At 42.9% G+C, this 12,808-nt stretch overlaps 1 protein-coding gene across 1 annotated transcript in view; it reads left to right on the top strand.

The window, feature by feature from the left end:
• LOC139766743 (uncharacterized) overlaps positions 1–12,808 on the top strand; it is a 318,468-nt gene that overhangs the window by 135,941 nt on the left and 169,719 nt on the right. The window lies entirely within an intron of this gene.

Below are 12,808 nucleotides of genomic sequence, written 5' to 3'. Positions count from 1 at the left end.
ACGCTGTAGTTCGTTGGCTGTTTGGCCTTTAGTGCCCTCAACTGCCGGACTCAGCCGGGCCGACAACGTGTAAAGACCTTCAGCCCGTTATGTCACCAGGTATTGTTCTGGCCCTGTTACTCTCTCGTGACGTCATCAACCATGCAGCCGCTCCCCCATAACCCCCCCCCCCCCGAATCTTTGTCTGTGTTAGTCACCGAGTGAAGTTGTTTTGATCTCTCTCTCTCTCTCTCTCTCTCTCTCTCTCTCTCTCTCTCTCTCTCTCTCTCTCTCTCTCTCTCTCTCTCTCTCTCTCTCTCTCTCTCTCTCTCTCTCTCCACTCCTGATGCTAACTTCCCTGTGTTGCATACCAGTGTTTAAATTTTCTGTTGACCGTTTTATTCAGTTCACAAGTTCTACCACTGCTTATCGCTGTAGAATGGGGAGTGGGGTAGGAATGGGATGTATTTAGGGAAGCAGTAATGGCTTGTGCAAAAGATGCTTGTGGCATGAGAAAGGTGGGAAGTGGGCAGATTATAGATAGTAGTGAGTGGTGGGATGAAGAAGTAAGATTGCTAGTGAAGAGAAGAGAGAGGCGTTTGGACGATTTTTGCAGAGAAGTAGTGATAATGAGAGGGAGATGAACAAAAGAAAGAGGCAGGTTAAAAGAAAAGTGCAAGAGGTTTAAAAGAGGGCTAATAAGAGTTGGGTGAGAGAGTATCATTATATTTTAGAGGGAATAAAAGGATGTTTTGGAAAGAGGTAAACAAAGTACGGAAGACGAGAGAACAAATGGGAACATCGGTAAAGGAGGCTAATGGGGAGGTAACAAGCGGTGGTGAAGTGAGAAGGAGGTGGAGTAAGTATTTTGAAGGTTTGGTAAATGTGCTTGATAATAGAGTAGCAGATATACGGTGTTTTAGTCAAGGTGGTGTGCGAAATGACAGGGTCAGGGAAATGGTTTGGTAAACAGAGAAGAGGCAGTGAAAGCTTTGCAGATGATGAAGGCCTGCAAAGCGGCGGGTTTGGATGGTATTGCAAAGGAATTTATTAAAAAAGGGGGTGACTGTGTTGTTAATTGGTTGGTAAGGATATTCAATGTGTGTATGGTTCGTGATGAAGTGCCTGAGGATAGGCGGAATCCATGCATAGTGCCATTGTACAAAGGCAAATGGGATAAAACTGAGTGTTCAAATTACAAAAGTATTCCTAGGAAATCATATGGGAGGGTATTGATTGAGAGGGTAAAGGCATGTGCAGAGCATCAGATTGGGGAAGAGCAGTGTAGTTTAAGAAGTGGTAGAGGATGTGTGGATCAGGTGTTTGCTTTGAAGAATGTATGTAAGAAATACTTGCAAAAGCAGATAGTTTGTGTGTAGCATTTAAGGATCTGGAGAAGGCATATGATAGAGTTGATAGAGATGCTTTGTGGAAGGAATTAAGAATATATGGTGTGGGAGGCAAGATGTTAGAAGCAGTAAAAAGTTTTTATCGAGGATGTAAGGCATGTGTACGTGTAGGAAGAGAGGAAAGTGATTGGTTCTCAGTGAATGTTGGTTTGCGGCAGTCTGTTGTGGATGAGAGTGCTTGGGAAGCGAATTAGATGTTGTTCGCTTATGATACAGCTCTGGTGGCTGATTCATGTGAGAAACTGCAGAAGTCGGTGACTGAATTTGGTAAGTGTGTGAAAGAAGAAAGCTGAGAGTAAATGTCAATAAGAGCAAGGTTATTAGTTTCGTGAGGGTTGAGGGACAAATTGGGAGGCAAGTTTGAATAAAGAAAAACTGGAGGAAGTGAAGTGTTCTAGATATCTGGGAGTGGATTAGCAGCGGATGGAACCATGGATGCGGAAGTGAGTCACAGGGTGGGGGAGGGGGCGAAGGTTCTGGTAGCGTTGAAGAATGTGTGGAAGGCATGAACGTTATCTCGGAGAGCAAAAATGGGCATGTTTGAAGCAATAGTGGTTCCAACAATGTTTTATGGTTGCGAGGCATTGGCTATAGATAGGGTTGTGCGGAGGTGGGTGGATGTGTTGGGTATAAAATGTTTAAGGACAATATGTGGCGTAAGGTCGTTTGATCGAGTAAGTAATGAAAGGATAAGAGAGATGTGTGGCAATAAAATGAGTGTGGTTGCGAGAGTAGAAGCGGGTGTACTGAAATGGTTTGGTCACGTAGTGAGAATGAGCGAGGAAAGATTGACAAAGAGGACATATGTGTCACAGGTGGAGGGAACGAGGAGAAGCGGGACACCAAATTGGAGATGGAACGATGGAGTGAAAAAGATTTTGAGCGATCGGGGCCTGAACATACAGGTGAAAGGTGTGCAAGGAATAGAGTGAATTGGAACGATGTGGTATACCGGGGTCGAGGTGCTGTCACTGGATTGAAACAGGGCATGTGAAGCGTCTGGGGTAAACCTTGGAAAGTTTTGTGAGGCCTGGATGTGGAAAGGAAGCTGTGGTTTCGGTGCATTGCACATGGCAGCTAGAGACTTTATTGTCTTTTCCTAGCGCTACCTCGCGCGCGCGTGGGAAGAGGGGGATGCCATTACATGTGTGGCTGGGTGGCGACGAGAATGCATGAAGGTAGCAAGTATGAATATGTACATGTGTATATATCCATATGTCTGTGTATGTATATGCATATATACGTTGAAATGTATAGGCATGTACATAATATGTGCGTGTGTGGGCACATATGTATATGCAAGTTTATGTGGATGGGTTGGGCCACTCTTTCTTCAGTTTCCTTGCGCTACCTTGCCCACGCGGGAGACAGCGATTAAGTATAATAGATGAATAAACACTTACTGGGGATAGTGGAGAAAGAATATTTCCCACGTATTTCCCTCAAGTCGAAGAAGTGGAAACAGAAGGAGTCATGCGGGGAGTGCTCATCCTCCTCGAAGGCTCAGATTGGGGCGTATAAATTTGTGTGGATATAACCAAGATGAGAAAAAAGGAGAGATAGGTAGTATGTTTGAGGAAAAGAACCTGGTTGTTTTGGCTCTGAGTCAAACGAAACTCAATGGTAAAGGGGAAGAGTGGTTTGGGAATGTCTTGGGAGTAAACTCAGGGGTTAGGGAGAGCACAAGAGCAAAGGAAGAGTAGCACTACTCCTGAAGGAGTTGTGAGAGTATGTGATAGAGTGCAAGATAGCAAAGTCTAAGCAGATATGGGTAGAACTGAAAAAGGATGGAGAGAGATGGATGGTTATTGGTGCCTATGCACCTAATCATGAGAAGAAAGATCATGAGAGGCAAGTGTTTTGGGAGCAGCTGAGTGAGTGTGTTAGCAGCTTCGATGCACGAGACCGGGATATAGTGATAGGTGATTTGAATGCAAAGGTGAGTACTGTGGTAGTTGAGGGAATAGTTGGTGAACATGGGGTATTCAATGTTGTAAATGGAAATGGTGAAGAGATTGTAGATTTGTGTACTGAAAAAGGACTGGTGATTGAGAATATCTAGTTTGAAAAGAGATAGATACATAAATATACGTATGAGAGTAGGAGAGATGGCCAGAGCGCGTTACTGGATTACGTGTTAATTGATAGGCGCATGAAAGAGAGGCTTTTGGATGTTAATACGCTGAGAGGGGCAAATGGAGGGATGTTTGATCATTATCTTGTGGAGATTTTCAGAAAAGAAGAGAGAATGTTAGGGTGAAGAGAATGGTGAGAGTAAGTGAGCTTGGAAAGGAGACTTGTGTGAGGAAGCACCAGGAGAGGTTGAGTGCAGAACGGAAAAAGGTTAGAACAAATGATGCAAGGGGAGTGGGGGAGGAATGGGATGTATTTAGTGAAGCAGTGATGGCTTGCGCAAAACATGTCTGTGGCATCAGAAAGGTGGGAGGTGGACAGATTAGAAAGGGTAGTGAGTGGTGGAATGAAGAAGTGAGATTGTTAGTAAAAGAGAAGAGAGAGGCGTTTGGTCGATTGTTTGGGGGAAATAGTGCAAATGACTGGATGTATAAAAGAAAAAGGCAGAAGGTCAAGAGAAAATTGCAAGAGGTGAAAAAGATGGCAAATGAGGGTTAGGGTGAGTTAGTATCATTAAATTTTAGGGAGAATAAAACGATGTTTTGGGAGGAGGTAAATAAAGTGCGTAAGACAAGAGAACAAATGAGAACATCGGTAAAGAGCGCTAATGGGGGGTTAATAACAAGTAGTGGTGAAATGAGAAGATGAAGTGAGTATTCTAAAGGTTTCTTGTATGTGTTTGATGATAAAGTGGCAGATATGGGGTGTTTTGGTCGAGGTCGTGTACGAAATAAGAGGGTCAGGGAGAATGGTTCGATAAACAGAGGAGGTAGTGAAAGCTTTGGGGAAGATGAAAGCCGGCAAGGCGGCGGGTTTGATGGCATTGCAGTGGAATTAATTCAAAAAGGCAGTGACTGTGTAGTTGATTGGTTGGTAAGGATATTCAATGTATACATGGATTATGGTGAGATGCCTGACGATTGGCGCAAAGTATACATATTGTCACTGTATAAAGGCAAAGAGAATAAGGGTGAGTGTTCAAATTACAGATGTATAAGTTTGTTGATAATTCCTGGGAAAACATATGTGAGGGTATTATCTGAGAGGATAAAGGCTTATGATAGAATTGATAGAGATGGTTTGTGGAAGGTATTTTGAGTATATATTGTGGGAGGTAACTTGCTAGAAACAGTGAAAAGTTTTTATCAAAGATGTATGGCATGTATAAGAGTAGGATGAGAGGAAAGAGATTGGTTCCCAGTGAATGTCGGTTTGCGGCAGGGGTACGTGATGTCTCAATGGTTGTTTAATTTGTTTATGGATAGGGTGGTTACGAAAGTGAATGCAAGAGTTTTGAAGAGAGGGGCAAGCATGCAGTCTGTTGTGGATGAGATAGCTTGGGAGGCGAGTCAGTTGTTGTTCGCTGATGATACATCGCTGGTGCCTGATTCAGGTGAAAAACTGCAGAAGCTGGTGACTGAGTTTGGTAAAGTGTGTGAAAGAAGAAAGCTGAGAGTAAATGTGAATAAAAGCAAGGTTATTAGGTTCAGTAGGGTTGAGGACAAGTAAATTGGGAGTCAAGTTTGAATGGATAAAAACTGAAGGAAGCGAAGCGTTTTAGATATCTGGGAGTGGATTTCGCAGCGCATAGAACCATGGAAGCGGAAGTGAGTCACAGGGTGGGGGAGGGGGTGAAGATCTTGGGAGTGTTGATGAAGAATGTGTGGAAGGTAAGAACGTTATCATGAAGAGCGAAAATGGGCATGTTTGAAGGAATAGTGTTCCAACAATGCTATATGGTCGCGAAGCATTGGCTATAGATAGGGTTGTACGGAGGAGGGTGGATGTGATGGAAGTGAAATGCTTGAGGAAGATATGTGGTGTGAGGTTGTTTGATTGAGTAATTAATGAAAGGGTAAGAGGGATGTGTGGTGATAAAATGAGTGTGGTCGAGAGAGCAGAGGAGGGTGTGTTGAAATGGTTTGGTCAGATGGAGAGAATGAGTGAAAAAAGATTGGCAAAGAGGATATATGTGTCAGAGGTAGAGGGAACGAAGAGAAGCAGGAGATCAAACTGGAGGTGGAACAATGGAGTAAAAAAGATTTTGAGCGATCGGGGCCTGATCATACAGGAAGGTGAAAGGAGTGGAAGGAATAGAGTGAATTGGAACGATGTGGTATACCGGGGTCGAAGTGCTATCAATGGATTGAACCGGGTTATGTAAAGCGTCTGGGCAGACTATGGAAAGTTTTCTGGGGTCTGGTTGTGGAAAGGGTGCTGTGGTTTCGGTGAATTACACGTGACAACTAGAGACTTTGTTGTCTTTTCATAGCGATACCTCGCGCGCGCGTGGGAAGAGGAGGGGATGCCATTTCATATGTGGCGCGTGGCGACTAGAATGGACGAAGGTAGCAAGTATGAATATATACATGCATATATATATATATATATATATATATATATATATATATATATATATATATATATATATATATATATATATATATATATATATATATATATATATATATATATTTTTTTTTTTATTATACTTTGTCGCTGTCTCCCGCGTTTGCGAGGTAGCACAAGGAAACAGACGAAAGAAATGGCCCAACCCCCCCCATACACATGTATATACATACGTCCACACACGCAAACATACATACCTACACAGCTTTCCATGGTTTACCCCAGACGCTTCACATGCCTTGATTCAATCCACTGACAGCACGTCAACCCCGGTATACCACATCGCTCCAATTCACTCTATTCCTTGCCCTCCTTTCACCCTCCTGCATGTTCAGGCCCCGATCACTCAAAATCTTTTTCACTCCATCTTTCCACCTCCAATTTGGTCTCCCTCTTCTCCTCGTTCCCTCCACCTCCGACACATATATCCTCTTGGTCAATCTTTCCTCACTCATTCTCTCCATGTGCCCAAACCACTTCAAAACACCCTCTTCTGCTCTCTCAACCACGCTCTTTTTATTTCCACACATCTCTCTTACCCTTACATTACTCACTCGATCAAACCACCTCACACCACACATTGTCCTCAAACATCTCATTTCCAGCACATCCATCCTCCTGCGCACAACTCTATCCATAGCCCACGCCTCTCAACCATACAACATTGTTGGAGCCACTATTCCTTCAAACATACCCATTTTTGCTTTCCGAGATAATGTTCTCGACTTCCACACATTCTTCAAGGCCCCCAGAATTTTCGCCCCCTCCCCCACCCTATGATCCACTTCCGCTTCCATGGTTCCATTCGCTGCCAGATCCACTCCCAGATATCTAAAACACTTCACTTCCTCCAGTTTTTCTCCATTCAAACTTACCTCCCAATTGACTTGACCCTCAACCCTACTGTACCTAATAACCTTGCTCTTATTCACATTTACTCTTAACTTTCTTCTTCCACACACTTTACCAAACTCAGTCACCAGCTTCTGCAGTTTCTCACATGAATCAGCCACCAGCGCTGTATCATCAGCGAACAACAACTGACTCACTTCCTAAGCTCTCTCATCCACAACAGACTGCATACTTGCCCCTCTTTCCAAAACTCTTGCATTCACCTCCCTAACAACCCAATCCATAAACAAATTAAATAATCATGAAGACATCACACACCCCTGCCGCAAATCTACATTCACTGAGAACCAATCACTTTCCTCTCTTCCTACACGTACACATGCCTTACATCCTCGATAAAAACTTTTCACTGCTTCTAACAACTTGCCTCCCACACAATATATTCTTAATACCTTTCACAGACCATCTCTATCAACTCTATCATATGCCTTCTGCAGATCCATAAATGCTACATACAAATCCATTTGCTTTTCTAAGTATTTCTCACATACATTCTTCAAAGGAAACACCTGATCCACACATCCTCTACCACTTCTGAAACCACACTGCTCTTTCCCAATCTGATGCTCTGTATATGCCTTCACCCTCTCAATCAATACCCTCCCATATAATTTACTAGGAATACTCAACAAACTTATACCTCTGTAATTTGAGCACTCACTCTTATCTCCTTTGCCTTTGTACAATGGCACTATGCACGCATTCCGCCAATCCTCAGGCACCTCACCATGAATCATACATACATGAAATAACCTTACCAACCAGTCAACAATACGGTTACCCCTTTTTTTAATAAATTCCATTGCAATACCATCTAAACCTGCTGCCTTGTCGGCTTTCATCTTCCGCAAAGTTTTTACTACCTCTTCTCTGTTTAGTAAATCATTTTCCTTAACCCTCTCACTTTGCACACCACCTCGACCAAAACACACTATATCTGCCACTCTATCATCAAACACATTCAACAAACCTTCAAAATAATCACTCCATCTCCTTCTCACATCACTACTACTTGTTATCACCTCCCCATTAGCCCCCCTTCACTGAAGTTCCCATTTGCTCCCTTGTCTTACTCTCTCACACCAACTCTAATTTGCCCTTTCACCTCTTGCACCTTCCTCTTGACCTCCTGTCTCATTCTTTTATACATCTCCCACTCATTTGCATTTTCTCCCTGCAAAAATCGTCCAAATGCCTCTCTCTTCTCTTTCGCTAATAATCTTACTTCTTAATCCCACCACTCACTACCCTTTCTAATCAACCCACCTCCCACGCTTCTCATGCCACAAGCATCTTTTGCCCAAGCGATCACTGCTTCCCTAAATACATCCATTTCCTCCCCCACTCTCCTTACCTCCTTACCTCTTTTTCCATTCTGTACTCAGTCTCTCCTGGTACTTCCTCACACAAGTCTCCTTTCCAAGCTCACTTACTCTCACCACCATCTTCACCCCAACATTCTCTCCTCTTTTCTGAAAACCCATACAAATCTTCACCTTCTCCTCCACAAGATAATGATCAGACATCCCTCCAGTTGCACCTCTCAGCACAATAACATCCAAAAGTCTCTTTCTCGCGCCTGTCAATTAACACGTAATCCAATAACGCTCTCTGGCCATCTCTCCTACTTACATATGTATACTTATGTATATCTCGCTTTTTAAACTAAGTATTCCCAATCACCAGTCCTGTTTCAGCACATTAATCTACAAGGTCTTCACCATTTCCATTTACAACACTGAAAACCCCATGTACATATATATATATATATATATATATATATATATATATATATATATATTATATATATATTATATATATTATATATATATATATATATACCACTTCTGATAACCACACTGCTCTTCCCCAATCTGATGCTCTGTACATGCCTTCACCCCCTCAATCAATACCCTCCCATATAATTTACCAGGAATACTCAACAAACTTATACCTCTGTAATTTGGGGCACTCACTCTTATTTCCCTTTGCCTTTGTACAATGGCACTATGCACGCATTCCCCAATCCTCAGGCACCTCACCATGAGTCATACATACATTAAATAACCTTACCAACCAGTCAACAATACAGTCACCCCTTTTTTAATAAATTCCACTGCCATACCAGGTGTTTGCTTTGAAGAATGTATGTGAGAAATACTTAGAAAAGCAAATGGATTTGTATGTAGCATTTATGGATCTGGAGAAGCATATAATAGAGTTGATAGAGATGCTCTGTGGAAGGTATTAAGACTATATGGTGTGGGAGGCAAGTTGTTGGAAGCAGTTAAAAGTTTTTATCGAGGATGTAAGGCATGTGAAACGTGTAGGAAGAGAGGAAAGTGATTGGTTCTCAGTGAATGTAGGTTTGCGGAAGGGTGTGTGATGTCTCCATGGTTGTTTAATTTGTTTATGGATGGGGTTGTTAGGGAGGTGAATGCAGAGTTTTGGAAAGAGGGGCAAGTATGAAGTCTGTTGGGGATGAGAGAGCTTGGGAAGTGAGTCAGTTGTTGTTCGCTGATGATACAGCGCTGGTGGCTGATTCATGTGGAGAAACTGCAGAAGCTGGTGACTGAGTTTGGTAAAGCGTGTGAAAGAAGAAAGTTAAGATTAAATGTGAATAAGAGCAAGGTTATTAGGTACAGTAGGGTTGAGGGTCAAGTCAATTGGGAGGTGAGTTTGAATGGAGAAAAGTGGAGGAAGTAAAGTGTTTTAGATATCTGGGAGTGGATCTGGCAGCGGATGGAACCATGGAGCGGAAGTGGATCATAGGATGGGGAGGGGGCGAAAATTCTGGGAGCTTGAAGAATGTGTGGAAGTCGAGAACATTATCTCGGAAAGCAAAAATGAGTATGTTTGAAGGAATAGTGGTTCCAACAATGTTGTATGGTTGCGAGGCGTGGGCTATGGATAGAGTGGTGCGCAGGAGGATGGATGTGCTGGAAATGAGATGTTTGAGGACAATGTGTGGTGTGAGGTGGTTTGATCGAGTAAGTAACGTAAGGGTAAGAGAGATGTGTGGAAATAAAAAGAGCGTGGTTGAAAGAGCAGAAGAGGTGTTTTGAAATGGTTTGGCACATGGAGAGAATGAGTGAGGAAAGATTGACCAAGAGGATATATGTGTCGGAGGTGGAGGGAACGAGGAGAAGAGGGAGACCAAATTGGAGGTGGAAAGATGGAGTGAAAAAGATTTTGTGTGATCGGGGCCTGAACATGCAGGAGGGTGAAAGGAGGGCAAGGAATAGAGTGAATTGGAGCGATGTGGTATACCGGGGTTGACGTGCTGTCAGTGGATTGAATCAGGGCATGTGAAGCGTCTGGGGTAAACCATGGAAAGTTGTGAGAGTATGTGATAGAGTGCAAGATAGCAAAGTCTAAGCAGATATGGGTAGAACTGAAAAAGGATGGAGAGAGATGGGTGGTTATTGGTGCCTATGCACCTAATCATGAGAAGAAAGATCATGAGAGGCAAGTGTTTTGGGAGCAGCTGAGTGAGTGTGTTAGCAGCTTCGATGCACGAGACCGGGTTATAGTGATAGGTGATTTGAATGCAAAGGTGATTAATGGTGGCAGAAGAGGAATAGTTGGTGAACATGGGGTATTCAATGTTGTGAATGGAAATGGTGAAGAGATTGTAGATTTGTGTACTGAAAAAGGACTGGTGATTGAGAATACCTGGTTTGAAAAGAGATATATACATAAATATACGTATGAGAGTAGGAGAGATGGCCAGAGCGCGTTACTGGATTACGTGTTAATGTTAGGCGCATGACCGAGAGGAGGTAGTGAAGTCGATGAGTGGGGATTTGGGGTGGAGATGGTGATGGTGAGTGTGGTTTGTGTATGTATTTTGATTGTGTTTGTTAGGAGGGATAATGATGGGTGTGTGGTAGGGTAGGGTTAGGTGATATTGTGTGAGGTTGACAAGTTGGGTGGATGATAGGAATAAAGTTAGATATTAATGGATGTATGGAGTGGGGGTGAATGGTGGGTTTGAGTGAGCTGGGATGGATTGATATACTAAGGTCAGGGCATTTATGTTATGTGAGGGTATTTGTGGAAAGGTAGAGAGTGTTGGAATGAAGATGTGAATAGGGTGAGTAAAAGAGGAAGAGAGAGCCGTTTTGGGTGCGATTGGTGGGGTGTATATATGTGAAAATGACTGCTGTATAAATGAAAAGGCAGAAGGTCAAGAGAAAATTGCAAGAGGTGAAAAGATGGCAAATGAGGGTTAGGGTGAGTTAGTATCATTAAATTTTAGGGAGAATAAAACGATGTTTTGGGAGGAAGGGAAATAAAGTTCGTAAGACAAGAGAACAAATGATAACATCGTAAAGAGCGCTAATGGGGGGTTAATAACAAGTAGTGGTGAAATGAGAAGATGGAAGTGAGTATTCTAAAGGTTTCCTTGTATGTGTTTGATGATATAGTGCCTGATATGGGGTGTTGTGGTCCGAGGTTGGAAGAAAAATAGTCAGGGTGATGGGATCGGTAACAAAAGGAAGTGAAAGCTTTGGGGAAGAGAAAGACCGGCAAGGCGGGGTTTTGGAGGGGCATGGCAGTGGTTTATGTCTAAAGAGTACTGTGTAGTTGATTGGTTGGTAAGGATATTCAATGTATACATGGATTATGGTGAGATGCCTGACGATTGGCGCAAAGTATACATATTGTCACTGTATAAAGGCAAAGAGAATAAGGGTGAGTGTTCAAATTACAGATGTATAAGTTTGTTGATAATTCCTGGGAAATCATATGTGAGGGTATTATCTGAGAGGATAAAGGCTTATGATAGAGTTGATAGAGATGCTTGTGGAAGGTATTTTGAGTATATATTGTGGAGGTAACTTGCTAGAAACAGTGAAAAGTTTTTATCGAGGATGTAAGGCATGTGTACGTGTAGGAAGAGAGGAAAGTGATTGGTTCTCAGTGAATGTAGGTTTGCGGAAGGGTGTGTGATGTCTCCATGGTTGTTTAATTTGTTTATGGATAGGGTGGTTACGAAAGTGAATGCAAGAGTTTTTTTGTAAGAGAGGGCAAGCATGCAGTCTGTTGTGGATGAGAGAGCTTGGGAGGCGAGTCAGTTGTTGTTCGCTGATGATACAGCGCTGGTGGCTGATTCATGTGAGAAACTGCAGAAGCTGGTGACTGATTTGGTAAAGTGTGTGAAAGAAGAAAGCTGAGAGTAAATGTGAATAAAAGCAAGGTTATTAGGTTCAGTAGGGTTGAGGACAAGTAAATTGGGAGTCAAGTTGAATGGATAAAAACTGAAGGAAGCGAAGCGTTTTAGATATCTGGGAGTGGATCTGGCAGCGGATGGAACCATGGATGCGGAAGTGAGTCACAGGGTGGGGAGGGGGTGAAGATTTTGGGAGTGTTAATGAAGAATGTGTGGGAGGCAAGAACGTTATCTCGGAGAGCAAAAATGGGCATGTTTGAAGGAATAGTGTTCCAACAATGCTATATGGTCGCGAAGCATTGGCTATAGATAGGGTTGTACGGAGGAGGGTGGATGTGATGGAAGTGAAATGCTTGAGGAAGATATGTGGTGTGAGGTTGTTTGATTGAGTAATTAATGAAAGGGTAAGAGGGATGTGTGGTGATAAAATGAGTGTGGTCGAGAGAGCAGAGGAGGGTTGTGTTTGAAATGGTTTGGTCAGATGGAGAGAATGAGTGAAAAAAGATTGGCAAAGAGGATATATGTGTCGGAGGTGGAGGGAACGAGGAGAAGCGGGACACCAAATTGGAGGTGGAAAGATGGAGTGAAAAAGATTTTGAGCGATCGGGGCCTGAACATGCAGGAGGGTGAAAGGAGGCAAGGAATAGAGTGAATTGGAACGATGTGGTATACCGGGGTCGAAGTGCTATCAATGGATTGAACCGGGTTATGTTAAAGCGTCTGGGACAAAACTATGAAAGTTTTCTGGGGTCTGGTTGTGGAAAGGTGCTGTGGTTTCGGTGAATTACAC

The sequence above is a fragment of the Panulirus ornatus genome, chromosome 58 (genome assembly GCF_036320965.1).
Source record: "Panulirus ornatus isolate Po-2019 chromosome 58, ASM3632096v1, whole genome shotgun sequence".
Classification (NCBI taxonomy): domain Eukaryota; kingdom Metazoa; phylum Arthropoda; class Malacostraca; order Decapoda; family Palinuridae; genus Panulirus; species Panulirus ornatus.
The sequence above is the reverse complement of the archived record's forward strand: the minus strand, read 5'-3'. Positions and strand labels throughout refer to the sequence as shown.